The sequence below is a fragment of the Leopardus geoffroyi genome, chromosome B4, assembly GCF_018350155.1.
Source record: "Leopardus geoffroyi isolate Oge1 chromosome B4, O.geoffroyi_Oge1_pat1.0, whole genome shotgun sequence".
NCBI lineage: Eukaryota > Metazoa > Chordata > Mammalia > Carnivora > Felidae > Leopardus > Leopardus geoffroyi.
In genome coordinates this window covers 33529599-33552034 of record NC_059341.1, presented here as the reverse complement: position 1 = coordinate 33552034, position 22436 = coordinate 33529599, and the positions used below count along the sequence as shown (strand labels likewise).

The following is a 22436-nucleotide window of genomic DNA, read 5'->3' as shown; positions in this document are numbered from 1 at the left end:
TGACCAGAATATTTGGAGTGTAGGTCAGCTTGAATTGAGACAGCAAAGAGCTTTGTCAGCATTAGAGTTGCTTATCTTACTGTACACAGGCAAGAAATCTAATCCGTAGGCAGGTTTTTCACTGAATACAGCGATCAGCATGTCCACTCAGAGAGACTACCTAGAGCACATAGGAAGCTGTTCAACCAATCTATATACAGTGGCACTTGAACAGAGAGAGAGAGAGAGAGGGAGAGAGAGAGAGAGGGGGAGAGAGAGAGAGAGAGAGAGCACAGCACATGACTTTCCTCATTTGTAGAGCAAAACCAGTAACTTCAGTTGACTAGGGAACAGATTACACACTCTGGCCTGCTTTGCATCCACAAATAATGAACCACGTAGACCCTGGGACACATCCTACTTCCTGGCCAGGGCAAGGAAGCTGTCTCATAGCCCCATATATTTCTGAATGTAATACCTAATCCCAACCATCTAGTAAACCTAATCAGAGAATCTAGACAGACATGGAGCCCATCCTGCAGCTTCACTAATAGGAAAGCTGGTCAGCAATCCTATCCAGTTGTTTTTAGTGGTACAGCACCCCTTATTATCCTCAGAGCCCAAACAGATGCCTTACTCAAATATATATAATGAGAGCTGGGCTCAAATGTGCAAGGACATAACTAGCAGACACATCCAGAGACCCAAACTGAGCTGACTGGTAAAGAGCCTTTCTGTCAAAACAAACCTGTAAACTCTAGAAGATGAGTCTGATTATTCAAATGAGAAGATACCAATTCAAGGAATTAAATATTATGAAAAATCAAGGGAATATTACACCACCAAAGGAAAATTTAAAAGTGCTAATACCTGACCATAAAAAGTGGATATATATGAAAAGTCAGACAAAGTATTCAGAATAATAATCTTTAAAAAGTCTAGTGAACTATAAGAAAACATAGACAACTAAAAAAAACTAAGAAAATAATGCATGAACAAAATGAGAAGTTCAAAAAGGAAATAGCAACCATTAAACAAACAAACATAGAATCCCATAGTTGAAAAATACAATAGCTGAACAGAAGAATTCAGCAGAGTTTCAAAATAGACTTGACCATACAGAAGATAAAGAGCCAGTGCCATTGAGGATAGAACATTGGAAATTACCCAATCAGAAGAGAAAAAAGAAGAAAGTATTAAAGAGTGAAGAAAGCCTATGGGAATTATGAGACACAATGTAAAGAAACAATATTCACATTATAGGAATTTCAGAAGGAGAAGAGAAAGAGAAAGTAAAAGAAAATATATTTAAAGCAATAAGAGTTGAAAACTTCTCAAATCATGGGGAGTGACATGGTCATCTAGATTGATGAGACCCAAAAGACCTCAAATAGGTGGCACTTGAACAAGGATACCCAAAGGCACATTATAATTAAATTGTCAAAAGTTAAAAACAGGCACAAGGGGCGCCTGGGTGGCGCAGTCAGTTAAGCGTCCGACTTCAGCCAGGTCACGATCTCACGGTCCGTGAGTTCGAGCCCTGTGTCAGGCTCTGGGCTGATGGCTCAGAGCCTGGAACCTGTTTCCGATTCTGTGTCTCCCTCTCTCTCTGCCCCTCCCCCATTCATGTTCTGTCTCTCTCTGTCCCAAAAATAAAGAAACGTTGAAAAAAAATTAAAAAAAATAAAAACAGGCACAGAAGTTTCTGGGAGCATAATACATGGCAGCAACTGCTAGGCCAACTCTTTAACTTGTGAGAAGTGAGAGATGAAAAGGAGAGGTGATTTGAGCCAACTCTCAAGACAATATTCAAGTAGAGACCTACTTTTTCATCCAAGGAGAAAATATAGACAAACTATTCAGGATGCCCCTGAAGAAGTGTGGAACCATGACTTCAGGAGAGAGCTGAAAAAGAGAGTGAGCTGCTGCGAGACAGAAAAAAAAAAATAGAGATTGTCCAATACGAGAACATACCACCTCCTTCTCAGTATCAAAGAAGCCTTGGTTAGACCAGATTCCTGCTGCCAACCTTGATGCAGATGATTCTCTAACTGATGAGAAAGATGAAGATGAAGATTTTGAAGGGGAGAGTGATGATGATGATTCTGCAGTACTTCTTGCAAAACTAGAAAACGTTATAGAAGAAAGAGCTGAAAAGCAGTCTACAGAGGAACAAGAACAGAAACCTGAAGAAGGAAGAATACATATGGAGACCATTTTGAATGGAAACCCTCTCCTTAATCGCCTCAGGCCAACTTCAAAGGTAAAATAAGGTAGGATGAAGATGTTATTTTCAAGAACTGTGCACAAGTTGTAGATGATAAAAAAAAAAAAAAAGACAAGGTATTTGTAAATGATACACTGTGATCTGAATTTCACAAAAAGTTCTGGAAAAATATATTAAATAGTACAGTTTTATGTGTTCAATTAAAGACTGTAAATGTAAAAAAAATAAAAATTAAAAATAATTTGAAGAGCAACAAGAGAAAAAAGAGACATTACATACAAAAGAACTGTCATAAGACTATTGGTGGATTTCTCAACAGAATCTTTTCAGATTAAGAAAGAATGGAATGACATAATCAAAACATTGAAAGAAAATAACTCACCCAAGTGTTCTACACCTGCTGAAGCTGTCTTTGAGAAACAAAAGAAGGGATAAATCTTCCCATAAAAAAAAAAACTGAAGGAGTTTATTGCCACCAGGTCTGCCTTATAATAAGTGCTAAACAGAGTTCTTTGGAAGTAAAAGAACACTAATTAACATAAAAACATAAAGAGGTAGCACCAATCAAACTGGTAATGGTAAATATATAGGCATGGTTAGATTCTACAACATTGTAATAAGATGTGTAATTCACTTAAAATTAGTTCAAAAGTAAAAACAAAAAAAAAAAGGAAAAAAAACATAATGAAAAGAGTCATAACTACAATGATCTATTAAGTTACACAATACAAAAAAACATATAAATTGTAAAAGCAATAGTCTAAAATGTGGAGAGTAAGGTGTAAAGTTTACAAATTCTATTGAAGTAAAGTTTTTATCAATAAAAAATAGGATAATTTTAAGATATTTTATGAAAGCTTCATGGTCAACAAAAGGAAAATCCTATACTAATTACAAAAAAAGAAAAAATGATAAAGGAATCAAAGCATACTAATACTAAAGACATCAAAACATACATAATAACTCAGCAGGAAAAGAAACAAGGATTAATGATCTACAACACAACTAAGAAACAATTAACAAAATAACAGTAGTAGGTCTTTATCAATAATAGCTTTAAACATAAATGGATTAACTTTGCTATGGAAAGGCAAAGAATGGCTTAACAGATTAAAAAAAAAAGATCTGACAATATGCTATCTACAAGAGATTTACTTAGCCTTAAAAACACACATAGACTGAGAATAAAGGGACTGAAAAGGATATTTCAAACAAATGGTAACAACAAAAACAAAAACACACCGAAAAAACAGGGATAGTTATACCTATGTCAGACAAAATAGACTGTAAACAAAAAATGGAAAAAAAAAAGAGGAACAAAAAAAGTCATGATGTAATAACAAAAGAGACAAAATATCAAGAAAATATAGCATTTATAAATATTTTTGCAACCAACATTGGAGCAGTTAAATATATAGAGCAAAAAATTACAACTGAAAGGAGAACTCTCAGCAATGGATAGATCATTCAGTCAGATAATCAATATGAAAACAGAAATTTGGACAGCACTGTAGACAAAATGGACCTGTAGACATATGTAGAACATCCTTTTTTTTTTTAATGTTTACTTATTTATTTTGAGAGAGAGAGACAAAGAGAGTGAATGGAGTAGGAGAATTGAGAGAGGGAGAGAGAGGATCCCAAGCAGGCTCCACACTGTCAACACAGACTCCGACATGGGGCTCAATCTCACAAACTGTGAGATCATGACCTGAGCCAAAATCGATAGATGCCCAAATGACTGAGCCACCCAGGTGCCTCAACATATGCAAAACATTCTGTCCAGTGAGAGTAGAATTCAGTTTTTCTCAAGCTCACATGGAACATTTTCTAGGATACATCATATGTTTATACCACAAATCAAATCAGTAAATTCAGAAGATTGAAACCATACCAAATATGTTCTCTGCTCACAATCACATGAAACTAGAAATAATTAAGAGCAAACTTAAAAAAAATTACAAGTACATGAAATTAAACAATACTTTCCTGAATAATCAATAAATCAAAGGAAAATTAAAGGAAATTTTTTTATTAAAAAAAGTAGAAACGCAATATTACCAGAACTTATGAGATGAAGTAAAAAGTTTTAAGAGGAATGTTTATAGCAATAAAAGCCTACATTAAAAAGCAAAAACAGATCCCAAATTAGCAATCTTAACTCTATGCCTTAAGGACCTACAAAAAGAGAAACAAACTAATCCCCAAGTTAGAAGAAGAAAGTAAATAATAAAAGAACAGAAATAAGTGAAATAAAGAACAGAAAAACAAAGAAAAATCTTAACTAATGTAGGAGTTGATTCTATGAAAAGATAAACAAAATTGGCAAACCCTTATGGAGATCAACCAAGAAAAGACTCAAATCAACAAAACTATAAATGAAAAAGACACATTACAACAAATACCACAGAAATTTGAAGGATCATAAGAGGCTATTATGAACAAATGTACACCAACAAATTAGACAACTGAGAAGAAATGGAAAAAATCTTGGAAACCTACAAGTCACCAAGACTGAATCAGGAAGAAATAGAAAATCTGAATAGGCTGATTATTAGTAAGGAGTCTGAATCAGTTAACAAAAATATCCCAATGACACAAAGCATGAGACTTGATGGCTTCACTGGTGGATTTAACCAAACACTTAAGGAAGAATTAACAATAATCTTTTTCAAACTCTTCTAAAAATTTTTGAAGGCTAAGAAACCCTCCCAGTCTTAATTTACCAGGCTAGCATTATCCTGATATTCAAAGAGGATACTACTAAAGGAAAAACAAACAAACAAAACAAAAACAAACTACAGCCAATATCTCTGTTGAATATAGATGCAAAAATTCTCAAAAAAATGCTGACAAAACAAATTTGGCAGCAAAGCAAGCAGAACAGGATCATTCACTATGATCAAGTGGGATTTATCCCAAGTATTCAGGGATGGTTCAACATATGCAAATCAATGTGACATATCACATTAATAGAATGAAAGAGAAGAATCATTATTTTCTCAATAAATGTAAAAAAACACTTTTGACAGTATTCTACATCTATTCATGACAAAAACATAATAAAGGCCATGTAAGACAAACCCACAGCTAATATTACTCTCAATGGTAAAGATTGAAAGCATTTCCTCTAAGATCAGGAACAAGACAAGGATTCCCACATAGTACTAGAAGTCCTAGCTAGAGCAATTACATAAGAAAAATAATTTAAAAATATCAGAATTGGAAAGGAAGGGGGTTTCAACTATGTTGAGGCACCTGGGTAACTCGGTTGGTTGAGTGACTGACTTGATTTTGACTCAGGTCATGATCCCAGGGTCCTGGGACTGAGCCCTGCATTGGACTTCATGCTGAGTGTGGGGTCTGCTTAAGATTCTTTCTCTCCCTCTGCCTCATCTTCTTCATTTCTAATTCTTTATTACTATTATTATTATTTTAGAGAGAGAGAGAGAGAGAGTGCACATACAAGTACTTGTACATTCAATGGAGAAAAGATAGTCTCTTTAATAAATGGTGCTGGGATAATTGGATATGTACATGTAACGAACTATAGAAATGATCTCTGAATGTATAGTTTTGGATATTTACATGCAAATAAATGAAATGAGCCTGTATCTTACTCCACTCATGAAAATTAATTCAAAGTGGATTTAAAGACTTAAATGTAAGACATTTGAAATGAAAATGTGAAACATCTGAAAGAAAACATAAGAACTAACTTTAGCATGTGCCTTGGTCATGATTTTTTTTGGATGACTCCTAAAGCACAAACAACATAATACAAAATAATCAGGTGGAACTATCAAATTAAAATGCTTCCAGGGGTGCCTGCGTGGCTCAGTCAGTTAAGCATCCAACTCTTGATTTCAGCTCAGGTTCCTTAGATCGAGCCCCACATAGGGCTCTGTGCTGACAGCACAGAGACTGCTTGGGATTCTCTCTCTCCCTCTATCTGCCCCTCCCCTCCATAAAATAAATGAGCATTTTAATAAATAAAAATAAAAAAGCTTCTGTATAGCAAATGGAAGAATCAAAAAAGTGAAAAGACAACCTAAATAATTAGAAAAAATATTGCAAACCCCATATCTGATAATGGTTAATATCCAAAATGTACAAAGAGCTCATACAACTTATTAGCAAAAATTTTCCAAATAACCCAATTTAAAAGTGGCTGATATTTCTCCAAAGAAGATATACAAAAGGCCAATAAGTATATGATAAATGTTCAATATTACTAGCCATTAGGGAAATGAAAATTCAAACTGCAATGAGATATATCTCACACCATTAGAATTGCCATCACCAAAAAATTAAGACAGCAAATGCTGGCTGGATGTCAAGAAAAGGAAACCTGTCTGCATTGTTGGTGGGATTGTTAATTGGTAAAACCACTATGGAAAATAAAATGGAGGACCCTCAAAAAAAAAAATAGAAGTAACACCTATCCAGGAATTAGACTTTTGGGAATATATCCAAAGGAAAAGGAACCACTAATTTGAGACGATATCTGCACACCCATGTTTATAGCAGCATTATTTACAATGCCCAAAATATGGAAAAACCTATTTGTCTATTAATGGGTGAATGGATAAAGAAGTTGTAGTATGCATAAAGAATGGGATCTTATCTAGCAATAAAAACTTAGGAAATCCTACCATTTGTGACTATGGATGAATCCTAGATGCATTATAAGTGAAATAAGACAGAGAAAGAAAAATACTATTTTACCTCACTTTATATGTGGCATCTAAAAATAAACAAATATAATCAAAGAAACCCACAAACTCATACAAAAAGAGATCAGACCTGTGACTATCAGAGATGGATGGTAGAAAGAATTAAAGGAAGCTACTCAAAACATACAGACTTCAAGGTAAATAAGTAGTAGGGATGCTATGTACAACATGATAACTATAGCTGACACTGCTGTGTAACATACTGGAAAATTGTTAAGACAGTAAATCCTAGGAGCTTTCATCACAAGGAGATTTCTTTTTCTTCTTTGCTTCGTTTTTTTTTTTATTGTATCTAAAGAAGATGAATACTGGGTAAATCCATCGTGGTATCATTTCATAGTATATGAAATATACTGCATGCCTTAAACTTACACAATCATGCTTGTGTAAGCATGTAAGCATGCACCATGCTGCATGCCTTAAACTTACACAATCATGCTTGTAAATTTTTTCTCAATACAATTGGAAAAAGTTGTGATATATTTATACAATTAAATATTATTAAGCCATAAAAATGAAATATTAAGTTATACTACTAAATAGATGAGACTTGAATACAATATGCTAAGTGACTCATATATAGTCACAAAAGACAATATATTGTATGATTACATTTACATGAAATGTTAAAAGTAAATACATAGAGACAGAGGAGATGAGGATTTGGGAGTGTTGGTTAATGGTTGAGGGGTGCAGGTTTTTTGGGTAGTAATAAAAATATTCTAACATTGATTATGGTGATAAATGCACACCTTTGTAAATATTCTGGTTTATCTTACTACTATTTCATGAGTGTTTTTGTTGTTAGTTGATGTGTTCAATAAACTTTGATTAGATCCTGTTTATTGATGGAGTTGTTGACTTTTGTTATATTCTTGATGACTTTCTGTGTAGCTATTTTGGCAATTGTTGGAAATAGGGTATTTTTCCTTTTTGTCTATCAGTTTTTTTCTTCATATATTTCATATATATTTTTATTTGGTGCATACATGTTTAAGATTGCTATGTCTTCCTTGCATATTGACCATTTTATCTTTATATAATCTCCTCTGTCTCTAGTAAGTTTATTTACCGTAGTAGGTTTATTAATATCTTATATGATATGAATGTAACTACCTTGAATTTTTTATTAATTTTTGCATAAGTCTTTTTTTATTCTTTTATTTTCTATCTGCCTTTACCATTACTTTTGAAAAAAATGTTTCTTTTAAGCAGTAAACAGTTCAGTCACTTTTGTTTTAGTTCACTCATACTTTTAACTACTATGACAAATTATATATTTTAATTGCTATATTTAGACCATTTACATTTATTTACATTTATGTAATTATGTGATTAGTGATATTTTAATGCTCAAATTTCACATTTTAATTTTTGTTTTCTGTTTGTTCTGTTCTTGTTTCTCTGATTTTTTTGGCATCTTCCTGTCTTTACAGGCATGCAGTAGCACAGGGCCATGCTTTCAGGACTCCACAGTTAATTTAGTGAATTGTTTTTGCTGTCTTGAAATTTCTAATAATTTTTAAAAAGCAAGACTGCATTTTCATTTTGAGCTGGGCTTTTACAAATTGTGCAGCCGGTTCTAAAAAATATGAGTCAGGGAACTTGATTCCTGAGATGGTCTCCAGATGGAGGCAAACTTCAGAAAATTACAAGAAGCCCAAAACATTGAGAGTGGTAGTGCAGAGATGACTGCAGGGAGTGTCCAGGCAGAAAGGCCTGGGAGGGTGTTACTGTTCTTTATATCTAACATTGAATGGAAAGTAGCCAGATGATGATGTATAGTAAAGAGGAAGTAGATGTTACTGAGCAGAATAGGGGTGAGAGGGAGGGAGGAGGAATATATATATAGAGAGAGATCTGCTCACCTCTCTAATGCCCTGGTGTTCTGTTAGTCCTTGGTATTTAGACCCATCATAGAGAACAAGGGGTATGTACCATGAGTAGGCAGAAATTACCTAAAATTGATTGAAATTAAACTCCCACTATCTTACAGAATTGAGATATAAAATAAAATCAAACTCGGTGTTATGAAGTGAATATTTGTGTCCCTCTAATATTTGTATGTTGATGTTCTAACCGCCACTGTGATGATATTTGGAGATAGGGCCTTTGGGAAGTGATTAGGGTTATATGAATTATAATAGTAGGTCCCTGATATGATGTGATTGGTGTGTTTATAAAAAGACACCAAAGAATCTACACTCTCTCTCCCCTGTGTGAGAACACAGTGAGAAGGGCATGATTTACAAGCCACAAAGAGTTTTCCCCAGAGCCTCCCAGCTTCCACACTATGAAAAATAAATTTCTGTTGTTTAAGCCACTCAGCTTATGATATTCTGTTATGGCAGCTCAAGCTAACTAGGTCACTAAGAGAAAAATAAGTTATATTTAAGACCCATTTTAATTTAAAGCCATCAATTTATGCCCATTATAAACTCTATATTTGCGTCCAGCAAAGACTTTGAAATTTCTGAAAAGTGATATTCTTTTCTTCACTTCTGAATCTCTGAACACAGTCTTGTCACATTAGACTAAATTCTAACTATTCATTCATGTGTACATGTATGTACATGTTTATGTTTCTTTTTATTTTACCAGGGACAAGGTCTTTGCTGGTCCCAGCCTGAGCAAAATTTTTAAACTCCATTTATTGTTGGGGTGCTTTTTCTTTAAACTCCAATTTCACACAGCGAGCCAGGTTTTAAACATACAGGATATGTGAGGTATACACAGTCATACATTCCCACAAAAACTGAGTTCCAGGCCATGTGTTCCTATTTCTAGGCCTGCAGTATAGTATCTGTATCTTCAACCTCCTTTCTGCTGGGTTTTTCAATTCCGTTTCTAGTCCACAGAGATGCTTACCCAGTTTTCGAATGGAACTATTTATTTATTTATTTATTTATTTATATATTTATATATTTATTAAAATGTTTTAATGTTTATTTATTTTTTAGAGACAGAGAGACACAGCATGAGCAGAGGAGGGGCAGAGAGAGAGGGAGACAGAATATGAAGCAGACTCCAGGCTCTGAGCTGTCAGCACAGACCCCAGCCTGGGGCTCGAACCCATGAACCATGAGATCATGAACTGAGCTGAAGTCGGATGCTTAACCGATTGAGCCACCCAGGTGCCCCTGGAAATATATATTTAAAATAGAGTTTTGGTGCTTCAAAATAGAGATAAAAACTAGCAACATTGAATACAATATAGAAATAGAGAATGGAAAGGATATAAGCACACTCCAATGAAAGACAAATATCTCCATTGCAAAGAAATTAATCCAAAGCAAAAAACTGGTTAAAGCGCTGAAGTGTCTGCCTTCCTGAGTTTTGGACCAGAATCAGGCAGTGACACTATAAATATCTGTTATCCCAAAGATTGTTGTTTAATGTGTGTTATTACAGTGCTTCAGCAAACATCTTTATACATGCATCCAGGTGCATTTGTGCAAGAATTTCTGTAGAGAATATAGCTAGCAGAAAAATTGCTGGGTTGTGGGGACAAGACACATTTTTCTAGGCATTGTCACATTGGTTTTAAAATTGTAGCAATTTACGCTCCTCCTACTGCATTTATTTTATTTAATTAAAAAAAATTTTTTTAACGTTTATTTATTTTTGAGACAGAGAGAGACAGAGCATGAACAGGGGAGGGGCAGAGAGAGAGGGAGACACAATCTGAAACAGGCTCCAGGCTCTGAGCTGTCAGCACAGAGCCCGACACGGGGCTCGAACTCACGGACCGTGAGATCATGACCTGAGCCGAAGTCGGATGCTTAACCGACCAAGCCACCCAGGCGCCCCTCCTCCTACTACATTTAGGAGAATTTTTTATTTCTCCATGTTCTCCCAATATCAGTTGTCAGATACTGCCCTCCCTGCTCCCAACTACTACAGCTAATGGAAATAATGTGGTATTTCATTCTTTTCATTTGTGTGTCATTAATAACTGAGGATGAACCATGTTTCATTTTTAAATAGGTATTTTGGGCTTCATTTGTAAAATTGCCTAGTTATATGTATTGTTAATTTTTCTATTGGTTTGTTTCATGTTTTTAATTTTTTAACTTTTTAAAAATATAATTTATTGTCAAATTGGCTTACATACAATGCCCAGTGCTCATCCCAACAAGTGTCCTCCTCCATACCCATCACACACTTTCCCCTCTCCCACACCCCCCATCAGCCCTCAGTTTAAGAGTCTCTTACGGTTTGCCTTTTTCCCTCTCTGTAATTTTTTCCCCTTCCCCATCCCCCATGGTCTTCTGTTAAGTTTCTCAAGACCCACATATGAGTGAAAATATATGATATCTGACTTTGTCTGACTGACTTATTTCGCTTAGCATAATAACCTCCAGTTCCATCCATGTTGCTGCAAATGTCTGGATTTCATTCTTTCTCATTGCCATGCAGTATTCCATTCTTCTTCATCCAATCGTCAGTTGATGGACATTTAGGCTCTTTCCATAATTTGGCTATTGTTGAAAGTGCTGCTATAAACATTGGGGTACATGTGCCCCTATACATCAGCACTCCTGTATCCCTTGGATAAATTCCTACCAGTGCTATTGCTGGGTCATAGGGTAGTTCTATTTTTAATGTTTTGAGGAACCTCCACACTGTTTTCCAGAGCAGCTGCACCAGTTTGCATTCCCACCAACAGTGCGAGAGGGTTCCCGTTTCTCTACATCCTTGCCAGCATCGATAGCCTCCTGAGTTGTTCATTTTAGCCACTCTGCCCAGCGTGAGGTGATATATCACTGTGGTTTTGATTTGTATTTCCCTGATGATGAGTGACGTTGCACATCTTTTGATGTGTCTGTTGGCCATCTGGATGTCTTCTTTGGAGAAGTGTCTATTCATGTCTTTTGCCCAATTCTTCACTGGATTATTTGTTTTTCAGGTGTGGAGTTTGGTGAGTTCTTTATAGGTTTTAGATACTAGCCCTTTATCTGATATGTCATTTGCAAATATCTTTTCCCATTCCATCAGTTGCCTTTTAGTTTTGTTGATTGTTTCTTTGCAGTGCAGAAGATTTTTATCTTGATGAGGTCCCAATAGTTAATTTTTACTTTTAATTCCCTTGCCTTTGGAGATGTGTCAAATAAGATATTGCTGAGGCCAAGGTCAAAGAGGTTTTTTTCCTGCTTTCTCCTCTAGGGTTTTGATGGTTTCCTCTCTCACATTCAGGTCCTTTATCCATTTTGAGTTTATTTTTGTGTATGGTGTAAGAATCTAGTTTCATTCTGCATGTTGCTGTCCATTCTGCCAGCACCATTTGTTAAAGACACTGTCTTTTTTTCCATTGGATATTCTTTCCTGCTTTGTCAAAGATCAGTTGGCCATACTTTTGTTGGTCCAATTCTGGAGTCTCTATTCTATTCCATTGGTCTATGTGTCTGTTTTTGTGCCAATACCATGCTATCTTAATGATTATAGTTTTGTAGTAGAGGCTGAAGTCTGGGATTGTGATGCCTCACGCTTTGGTCTTCTTCAATATTACTTTGGCTATTCGGGGTCTTTTGTGGTTCCATACAAATTTTAGGATTGCTTGTTCTAGCTTCGAGAAGAGTGCTGGTGCAATTTTGATTGGGATTGCATTGAATGTGTAGATAGCTTTGGGTAGTTTTGACATTTTAACAATATTTATTCTCCCAGTCCATGAGCATAGAATGTTTTTCCATTTCTTTGTATCTTCTTCAATTTCCTTCATAAGCTTTCTATAGTTTTCAGCATACAGTTCTTTTACATCTTTGGTTAGGTTCATTCCTAGGTATTTTATGGTTTTTGATGCAATTTTAAATGGGATAAGTTTCTTTATTTCTCTTTCTGCTGCTTCTTTATTGGTGTATAGAAATGCAACTGATTTATGTACACTGATTTTATACCCTGTGACTTTGCTGAATTAATGTTATCAGTTCTAGCAGTCTTTGGTGGAGTCATTTGGGTTTTCTCTGTAGAGTATCATGCCGTCTGGAAAAGTGAAAGTTAAACTTCTTCTTTGCCAATTTTGATGCCTTTTATTTCATTTTGTTGTCTGATTGCTGAAGCTAGGACATTCCACACTGTGTTAAACAACAGTGGTGAGAGTGGACATCCCTGTCATGTTCCTGATCTCAGGCGGAAAGCTCTGTTTTTCCCCATTGAGGATGATATTAGCTGTGGGCTTTTCATAAATGGCTTTTATGATGTTTAAGTATATTCCTTTTATCCCGTCTTTCTGGAGGGTTTTTATTAAGAAAGGATGCTGTATTTTGTCAAATGCTTTTTCTTCATCTATTGGCAGGATCATATAGTTCTTATCCTTTCTTTTATTAATGTGATGTATCACATTGGTTTATCTGCAAATATTGACCGAGCCCTGAAGTCCAGGAATGAATCCCAGTGATCATGGTGAATAATTCTTTTTTTTACGTTGTTGAATTCGATTTGCTAGTGCCTTGTTGAGAATTTTTCCATCCATGTTCACCAGGTATATTGGCCTATAGTTCTGCTCTTTTCTGGGTGTCTTTCTGGTTTGGAAATCAAAGTAATGCTGGCTTCATAGATTGAGTCCAGAGTTTTCCTTCCATTTCTATTTTTTGAAACAGCTTCAGAAGGATAAGTATTAACTCTGCTTTAAATGTCTGGTAGAATTCCTCAGGGAAGCCATCTGATCCAGGGCCCTTATTTGTTGGGAGAGTTTTCATAACTGATTCAATTTCTTTACTAGTTATGGTTCAGTTAAAATTTTCTATTTTTTACCATTTGAGTTATGGTAGTGTGTGGGTGTTTAGGAATTTGTCTATTTCTTCCATGTTGTCCAGTTTGTTGGCATATAATTTTTCATAGTATTCCCTGATAATTGCTTATATTTATGAGGGTTACTTGTGATATGTCCAATTTCATTCGTGATTTTATCTATTTGGGTCCTCTCCCTTTTCTTTTTGAGAAGCCTGGCTAGAGGTCTATCAATTAAAAAAAAAAAAAACAACTCTTGGTTTCAGTTATCTCCTCTACTGTTTTTTTTTTTTTTTTTTTTTTTGGATTCTATATTGTTTAATTCTGCTCTGATCACTATTTCTCTTCTTCTGGTGGGTTTGGGGTGTCTTTGCTGTTCTGCTTCTAGTTCCTTTAGGTGTGCTGTTAGATTTTATATTTGGGATTTTTCTTGTTTCTTGAGATAGACCTGGATTGCAATGTATTTTCCTCTCAGGACTGCCTTTGCTTCATCCCAAAAGTTTTTGATTTTTGTGTTTTCATTTCCATTTGTTTCCATATATTTTTCAATTTCGTCTCTAATTGCCTGGTTGACCCATTCATTCTTTAGTAAGATGTTCTTTAACCTCCATGCATTTGGAAGTTTTCCAAACTTTTTCCTGTGGTTGATTTCAAGTTTCATAGCATTGTGATCTGAAAGTGTGCATGCTATAATCTCAATTCTTTTATATTTATTGAGGGTTGTTTTGTGACTCAGTATGTGATCTATCTTGGAGAATGTTCTGTGTGCACTTATACATAAAGAAGAATGTATATTGTGTTGCTTTTGGATGAAAAGTTCTAAATATGTCTGTCAAGTCCATCTGGTCAAGTGTATCATTCAAAGCCATTGTTTATTGCTTTTCTGTCTAGATGATCTGTCCATTGCTCTATATGGACCAAAGTCCCCTGCAATTACCACATTCTTATGAATAAGGTTGCTTATGTTTGTGATTAATTGTTTTATGTATTTGTTTGATTCTGAATTTGGTGCATAGATATTTCTAATTGTTACCTCTTCTTGATGGATAGACCCTGTAATTATTATATTCTTCATCTCTTCTTCATCTCTTGTTACAACCTTTAGTTTAAAATCTAGTTTGTCTAAAATAAGTATGGCTACTCCAGCTTTATTTTGACTTCCAGTAGCATTACAGATAGTTCTCCATCCCCTCACTTTAAATCTGAAGGTGTCCTGGGGCACCTGGGTGGCTCAGTCGGTTGAGCTCCAACTTCGGCTCAGGTCATGATCTCACAGTTTGTGGGTTCAAACCCCGCATCAGGCTTTGTGCTGACAGCTTGCTCAGAGCCTGCTGCCTGCTTCAGATTCTGTCTCCTTCTCTCTCTCTGCCCCTTCCCCATTCATGCTGTGTTCTGTCTCTCAAAAATAAATAAATGTTAAAAAAATTTAAAAAAATCTGAAGGTGTCCTCAGGTCTAAAATGGGTCTCTTGTAGACAACAAATAGATCGGTCTTGTTTTTTAATCCCTTCTGATACCCTATGTCGTTTCATTACAACGTTTAGTCCATTTACATTCAGTGTTATTATTGAAAGGTATGGGTTTAGAGTCATTGTGTTATCTGTAGGTTTGATGCTTGCAGTGATGTCTCTTGTCTTTTGTGGTCTTTGCAACATTTCACTCACAGAATCCCCCATAGGATCTCTTGTAGGGCTGGTTTATTGGTGATGAATTCCTTCAATTTCTGTTTGTTTGGGAAAACCTTTATCTCTCCTATTCTTAATGGCAAGCTTGCTGAATAAAGGATTCTTGGCTGCATATTTTTCCTGTTCATCACATTGAAAATTTCCTGTCACTTCTTTCTGGCCTGCCAGGTTTCAGTAGATAGATCTGCTACTACCCTTCTGCGTCTACCCTTGTATGTTAAGTCCCCTTTATCCTTAGCTGCTTTCAGAATTCTTTGTATTTTGCCAGTTTCACTATGATATGTTGTGCAGAAGATCTCAGCTTCCTCTTTTTCCATAATTTTATCTTCTATTTCACTTATTTTCCCTCTGTTCCTTCAATCCCTGCTGTGACCACATCTAGCTTATTTTGCACCTCATTTATAGCATTTTTAAATTCATCATTAATATGTGTTAGATCCTTGATCTCTGCAACAATAAATTCCCTGCTGTCTTCCACGCTTTTTTCAAGCTCAGAGATTAATCTTATGACTATTATTCTAAATTCTTGTTCAGCTATATTATTTATATCTGTTTTGATCAATTCCTTACCTTTCATTTCTTTCTAGATTTTTTTTTGAGGAGAATTCTTCCGTTTAATCATTTTGGCTAGTTTTCTGTTCCTTATGTGTTTTTAAAGCTTGTTATGTGCCCTGCAGCTACGAGCACTACTTTATTAAAGAGAGGTCATACACTGTCCGGGGCCTGGCCCTTCTGGAAGTGTTTTTTGGAGAGTATTACTTGTTCTCCATTGTTGTGACTTTGGTTACTTTATCTCCCTACTCATAATGATGGTTTGGACCCTCCACGAGGTGTGTTTTGAATGTTCCTTGACATAACCCCGGAAAGGAAAACAAACAGACGACGGACAAAAAAACAAGCAAAAACAAAAACATGCAAACACACACACACAAACCAAAACCAAAACAAAAAAACCAGGACCACCAGCTGCATGTAAACAACAGGGTGGAGGTGGTGCTGATGGAAGAGGCCTTATCACATACAAAGAGAGAAATGACAGGCATGGGGAAAAAGAAGGATAAAAATTGACCAGAGAAACTAATCCAGAGAGAGAGAAAGGAAAATAAAGAAGGCGGCAGGGGAAAAAGAAAATAAAGTTATCCATACAGAGAAACTATACAGCTTAATCCAGAGAGAAAGAATGGAGAATAAAGGAGGTGTGGAACATGTATCAAGAGAATGGATTAAATGCGTCTGCTTAAACAAACCAACAACCAGGGTAACCAGAATAGAGGAGGGAAGAGATAAGAAGGAAAAAAAGAAGGAAGACTATAACTATATAATAAGAACTATCTGAGAATTAAATCAGGCAATGCAGTAGTGCTGGTCTGGAGTCTGGTTCATCAGCATCAATCTGGTTCCTGTAGATATGCAATTACCAGGCACAGAGGGGTGTGGTTTGGTGTAGGTGGGTCCTGCCTCCACTGTGGACCCTGCTGTCCAATGCTTGGTGGTGGTAGGGAGAAAAATGGCGACTCCCCCCCACTAGTTTCTCCTTTACAGACCCAGGCTCCCAAACCACTCTGTTTAAGCCATCCTCACTATGCCTTGGGAGCAAATGAGGTGGTTTTTCTCACTCCACTGACTCCCATGCCTAGCACTTGCCTGGGATACAGACTCTCACTCTGTGTGCCCCAGTATAGGGAAATCACCACTCCCTTCCACCTGATACGTGATCTCTGGCTGGTGAACACAGGCAGGCTTTGTCATGTCCCACAGCACTTCATGGAGGGGATCAGTTTCTCTTACTGTGGACTGCACCCTTGACCTAGCCACCAAGCCTGGGGCTCCCTTCCTCCCCAGCTGTGCAATTCAGGCAGCCAACCCCAGTCCAGAAAACGCCCCTCAGTTACAGATTGGATCTTTCTCTGTCCTGGTCTGAGGTTTTTCTTCTGTGCAGATACAGTCCTATGCTTCCCCATTAGCTCTTTCTCTTCCCTTTGCCTGCATAAGAGGATCTCTCCCCATCCATTCGTTTTATCTCTCCCAGTTAGCAATCAGGCACCTATGGCCCTTCAGGGTGTCCAGGTGGGTCCCTGGAAGAATGACTGTCTCTTTTCCTCCTGGACTCTTGGGGTTCAAAGTTTTTTGGCTTCAACACTTCTTTGTTTGAGAGACGAGGGAAGTTTGGGTCCCCCTACTTCCCTACCATGTTGGTCCCTCTTCCTCATGCTTTTATTTTTAGGAGCTAATTATACATTTTTCAACCTACCTACAATCTAAGTTCCCTTCTACGTACTATACTAAATCCGCTTGTCGAGGTCACCTTCTTATTTTCAAATCCCACATATACTTCTTGAAGCTTATCTCACTCAATGTCTCCACTTTGCTCATGGAAATGACTAATCCCTTATCCTTGTTAATTTCTTCTCTCTTGGCTTTTGTATATATCTCATTTTCTTGGTGTTTCTTAGAGATTATTTGTTTTCATTTGTTTGCATTACCAGTGCCAAGAACATTGCCCAGCACAGATAGATATTTGATAATTTTTATAAATATATAGTTTCTAGTGAATAGTTTCTAGTAAGATCAAGATATACATTACAGCTCTGGTTCTGGCTCTCTCTTATGAGCTGGCAGAGGCACCTGTTCAGGTGTGTAGGGTTTCGTCCAGTTTTATGTTCAATTACTCTTCACAAAGTGTTGTTCCTGCCTTCCTCTAAATGTAATTCATTAGATGTTGCAATCAGTAGCCCTTTAAAATAAGCCTTGATTCTGACACTTGGTAACATTTATTCTAACAAGCTTGATTGCAGAAGGCAGAACTTCAAGTGTGTGATGTGATAAAATAATATCTAGAAAAGGTCATTACACTCACTTTCTGTAGTGACCAATAGTATTTGAGGATAGCTAGTCAGAGGTAAATAGTTATTATGTTGCCTACTGGGCCATCACCTATCCCTGAACTATAAAATAATAAAATAAAATAATAAGATAAAATAAAGTAAAATAAAATAAAATACAAAAATAAAATAGTTAAGACTTTTACAAAGTATAAAATATTTTTAAAAGATAAACTCATTTTTAAAAATATCAAAATATTAGAAAATATGAGAAAATATTTCCATTTGTATTAACTAAATTATTATGATTCACCAATATCAGAGATTTAAAAATTAAGTTAGAATAAGGAAATTAAAAATTCCAGATTGAGTTTTCATGGCTATGAATTAATAAAAAGGTATTATTTTTTCTTGAAAAATAAATGTGTCAAATAAATCTGGTTTAAAAGAAAAAATAAATGTACATGTATATTATGATAAAAAAAGATCAATACCATTTCTTTCTTTAGAATATAACTTAATTTGTAATGACTTAAACTAATTATATTTTAACCAAGGAGTCAAACATAATATAGAGATAAAATAGATGGGGATATAAACACTTTCTTTCTAATCTTCCTTCTCATTTCTTCCCTCACAATTCACTCAAAAGTGTATTGAATGAAGGTTCCCCCCCCACCCACCCCCTGCTTCTGGTGTATTGAAAATGATTACATGTATTAGGGATTAAAATAAGTAATTTTCATGGACTCCAATGTTATATTTTGAAAAGAAAAGGACACTAACATTTAATGAAACCTTGATTTTCTTTGAGGTCTATGAAAAGGTTATTGTGAAAAGTATTATGATGAAATAGGCGGAAAAGGGGCAGTGATATATAATGAGAATGGCTGGGAACTCTTAGATTTCCTAGTTTGTATCAAATAAAAAAAACACAAATTATTGGAAAGTGGTATTGATAGTGGGGAGATAAAAAACAACTCACTTTTTATGTATTATTTTTTAATCACAAATGAGATGGAGAAAAATAATGGTGAACCAGTGTATACAAGCCCTATAATACAGAGAACACTTTGACCTTTTTCTTGTCCTACACATCTGTTAGCCTCCTCACAGTTTTCATTACTGAATGAGTTACATTCACATTACTTCTTATTTACCTCCCTCCAACATCTGCTTCAATACAATCAAAGCCATGTGAACCCAAACTCATGACCATATGTTCATACCATGTGGGGATACAAGAAGAAAAAACTTTGGATTTTAGTTGGTGAAGAGACCAGCCCCTTAGAAACATGTGTTATTCTATAGAAACAAAAGGTGTTTTGGTGAGTGAGTGAGTGGTTGATTCACTCCAGGCAAGTAGGAAGAGTAAGAGAAGGTATATCTTACTTGCAAGTAGAAATGATATTGATAATAAGTGTAGTCTTAGTGGTTTCTGGGAAAATCTCTGGTCCATTCATATTTACATGCTTTATGTTTACAAGTGGCATGTATGTCACCTTTTGAAAAGCTGTAGGTTTTGCATCTATATCGGGGACGTCCCACTCTGAAAATGTAGGGTGATTTATAGGAATATAGAACTTGGTTTTCAACAAATGTAGTAGAATTTACACATTCAAATAAAATTTTTCTTTTTAAATTAACCATTTAGAAAGGTTTTGCAATTATAGTATATTGCTACTACTTGAAATATTTCCTAGATTTTATTTTTGCAGTGTTCCTCAAGATAATTTTCTTACACTTAGAGATGTCTTATTGTGTAGGAAATAGCTTTATTTTTAAGACAGTCAAATCAAAGTTCAAGTAATGTCTTATAGTTTTTAAGTAATATTTTTTAAATTTTATAAATAATTATGTAGTAACTATGGCTTGTAAAATGGCAATTAAAATAATTGCCACTATGAGTTGATCAAGATGCAGTATCAGTATTGAAATTAGTCAATAACATCAGGCGGTGGATACACATCTTCTGTATGTATTAAAACATTTATTTTAGTATGTGTGTAAAGTGACTATATGTAGTCAATTCATTTTAGTATCACAATTCAAAAGAAAAACAATTCAGCCATGTGATATTTCCTGAAGGTCCTGAAGGTGATGAATAAAATAGACAAAACATTGTATTTGTAATTCTTCTCATTATAAATCAAATGAATAAGCTGATGCAAAAAAAAAATCTATTTGTTTAAACCCTTAGTATGTTCCATTCATTTGTCAGGTAAGGTTGTAAAAAATCATGTTAGGAACTTTTATTTTATTTTATTTTATTTTATTTTATTTTATTTTTCAATATATGAAATTTATTGTCAAATTGGTTTCCATACAACACCCTGTGCTCATCCCAAAGGGTGCCCTCCTCAATACCCATCACCCACCCTCCCCTCCCTCCCACCCCCCATCAACCCTCAGTTTGTTCTCAGTTTTTAAGAGTCTCTTATGCTTTGGCTCTCTCCCACTCTAACCTCTTTTTTTTTTTTTCCTTCCCTTCCTCCATGGGTTTCTGTTAAGTTTCTCAGGACCCGCATAAGAGTGAAAACATATGGTATCTGTCTTTCTCTGTATGGCTTATTTCACTTAGCATCACACTCTCCAGTTCCATCCACGTTGCTACAAAGGGCCATATTTTGTTCTTTCTCATTGCCAGGTAGTACTCCATTGTGTATATAAACCACGATTTCTTTATCCATTCATCAGTTGATGGACATTTAGGCTCTTTCCATAATTTGGCTACTGTTGAGAGTGCTGCTATAAACATTGGGGTACAAGTGCCCCTATGCATCAGTACTCCTGTATCCCTTGGGTAAATTCCTAGCAGTGCTACTGCTGGGTCATAGGGTCGTATTTTTAATTTTCTGAGGAACCTCCCCACTGCTTTCCAGAGTGGCTGCACCAATTTGCATTCCCACCAACAGTGCAAGAGGGTTCCCGTTTCTCCACATCCTCTCCAGCATCTATAGTTTCCTGATTTGTTCATTTTGGCCACTCTGACTGGCATGAGGTGATATCTGAGTGTGGTTTTGATTTGTATTTCCCTGATAAGGAGCGACGTTGAGCATCTTTTCATGTGCCTGTTGGCCATCCAGATGTCTTCCTTAGAGAAGTGTCTATTCATGTTTTCTGCCCATTTCTTCACTGGGTTATTTGTTTTTCTGGTGTGGAGTTTGGTGAGCTCTTTATAGATTTTGGATACTAGCTGTTAGGAACTTTTAAAAACACCTCCTAAGGATAACTCAGAGACTAAGATTACCATAGACTGGTCCTTTCATGCATAAAATTGATGGTGCTAACTCTCTTGTCAGTAAGGTTTGGTCTTTCTGTTGTTTTTGTAGCATCAATGATGAATTTACCCCAGACCTTTGATAACCTGCCCTGTCTCTTTATGAACTATGGCACACATTTTCCAAAGAGCTGTTGAACATGTGCCTATGCATAGCAAATTGAACAACACAGTATCATGCAACAGTTTGGTACTAAATTTCTATTAGAATATCTGTAATTCCTATTTGAGAACAAAGTCCACCACTCTTCAGTAAGATTACATGCAGCAGTTTGCCCTTGTGGGATACTACTCTGATGACCAAATAGGTATGTGAGAGAGGAAAAATCTACCACCCTTTAATGGAGGGATATCTAGGTTAATCATGTAAATCATGAGTTCATAAATTCATATAAACCATGTAATCGTGAATTAGTATTTCTATTTGTATTTCTTACAAAAAGATAAGAAATTCCTTGGTAGTATCCATTCTTATACTTGCAATTTATAGAAGAAATTCAATCAATAGGAGAAATGCATTGACAAAAAGATTAATATTTATAAGCATCTTAGTTATTGTATTTACCTTATCATGTGTTGGGCATTTCCCCCCAATTTATCCTTTGGATAATCTCTATAATTGTAGGTTAAAGTATTTGAGTGTTTTTCCATAAAATTTGGAATTTAATGTAAAATGTCATTTTAATTTTTCTATAGATTTTCAAAATCCTGGTGATAAAAAACTTCATCTAAGAAATAATATTGATGACTGGGGCACCTGAGTGGTTTAGTCATTTGAGTCTGACTCTTGATTTCAGCTCAGGTCATGACCTCATTGTGAGATCAAGCCCTGTGTCAGGCTCTGCACAGTGCAGAGTCTGCTTGAGATTCTCTCTCCCTGTTTCTCTGCCCCTTCCCTGCTCTCTCTCTCAAAACAAATAAATGCACTTTAAGAAATACCCCCTTAAGAGAGAAGAAAAGCATATGTCAAATTGTCTTAACT

The 22436-nt window shown here is 35.7% G+C and overlaps 1 pseudogene; it reads left to right on the top strand.

Moving 5' to 3' along the window:
• The first annotated feature begins 1746 nt into the window (after nt 1–1746).
• LOC123591764 lies at nt 1747–16159 on the top strand (annotated as a pseudogene).
• Nucleotides 16160–22436: the final 6277 nt, after the last annotated feature.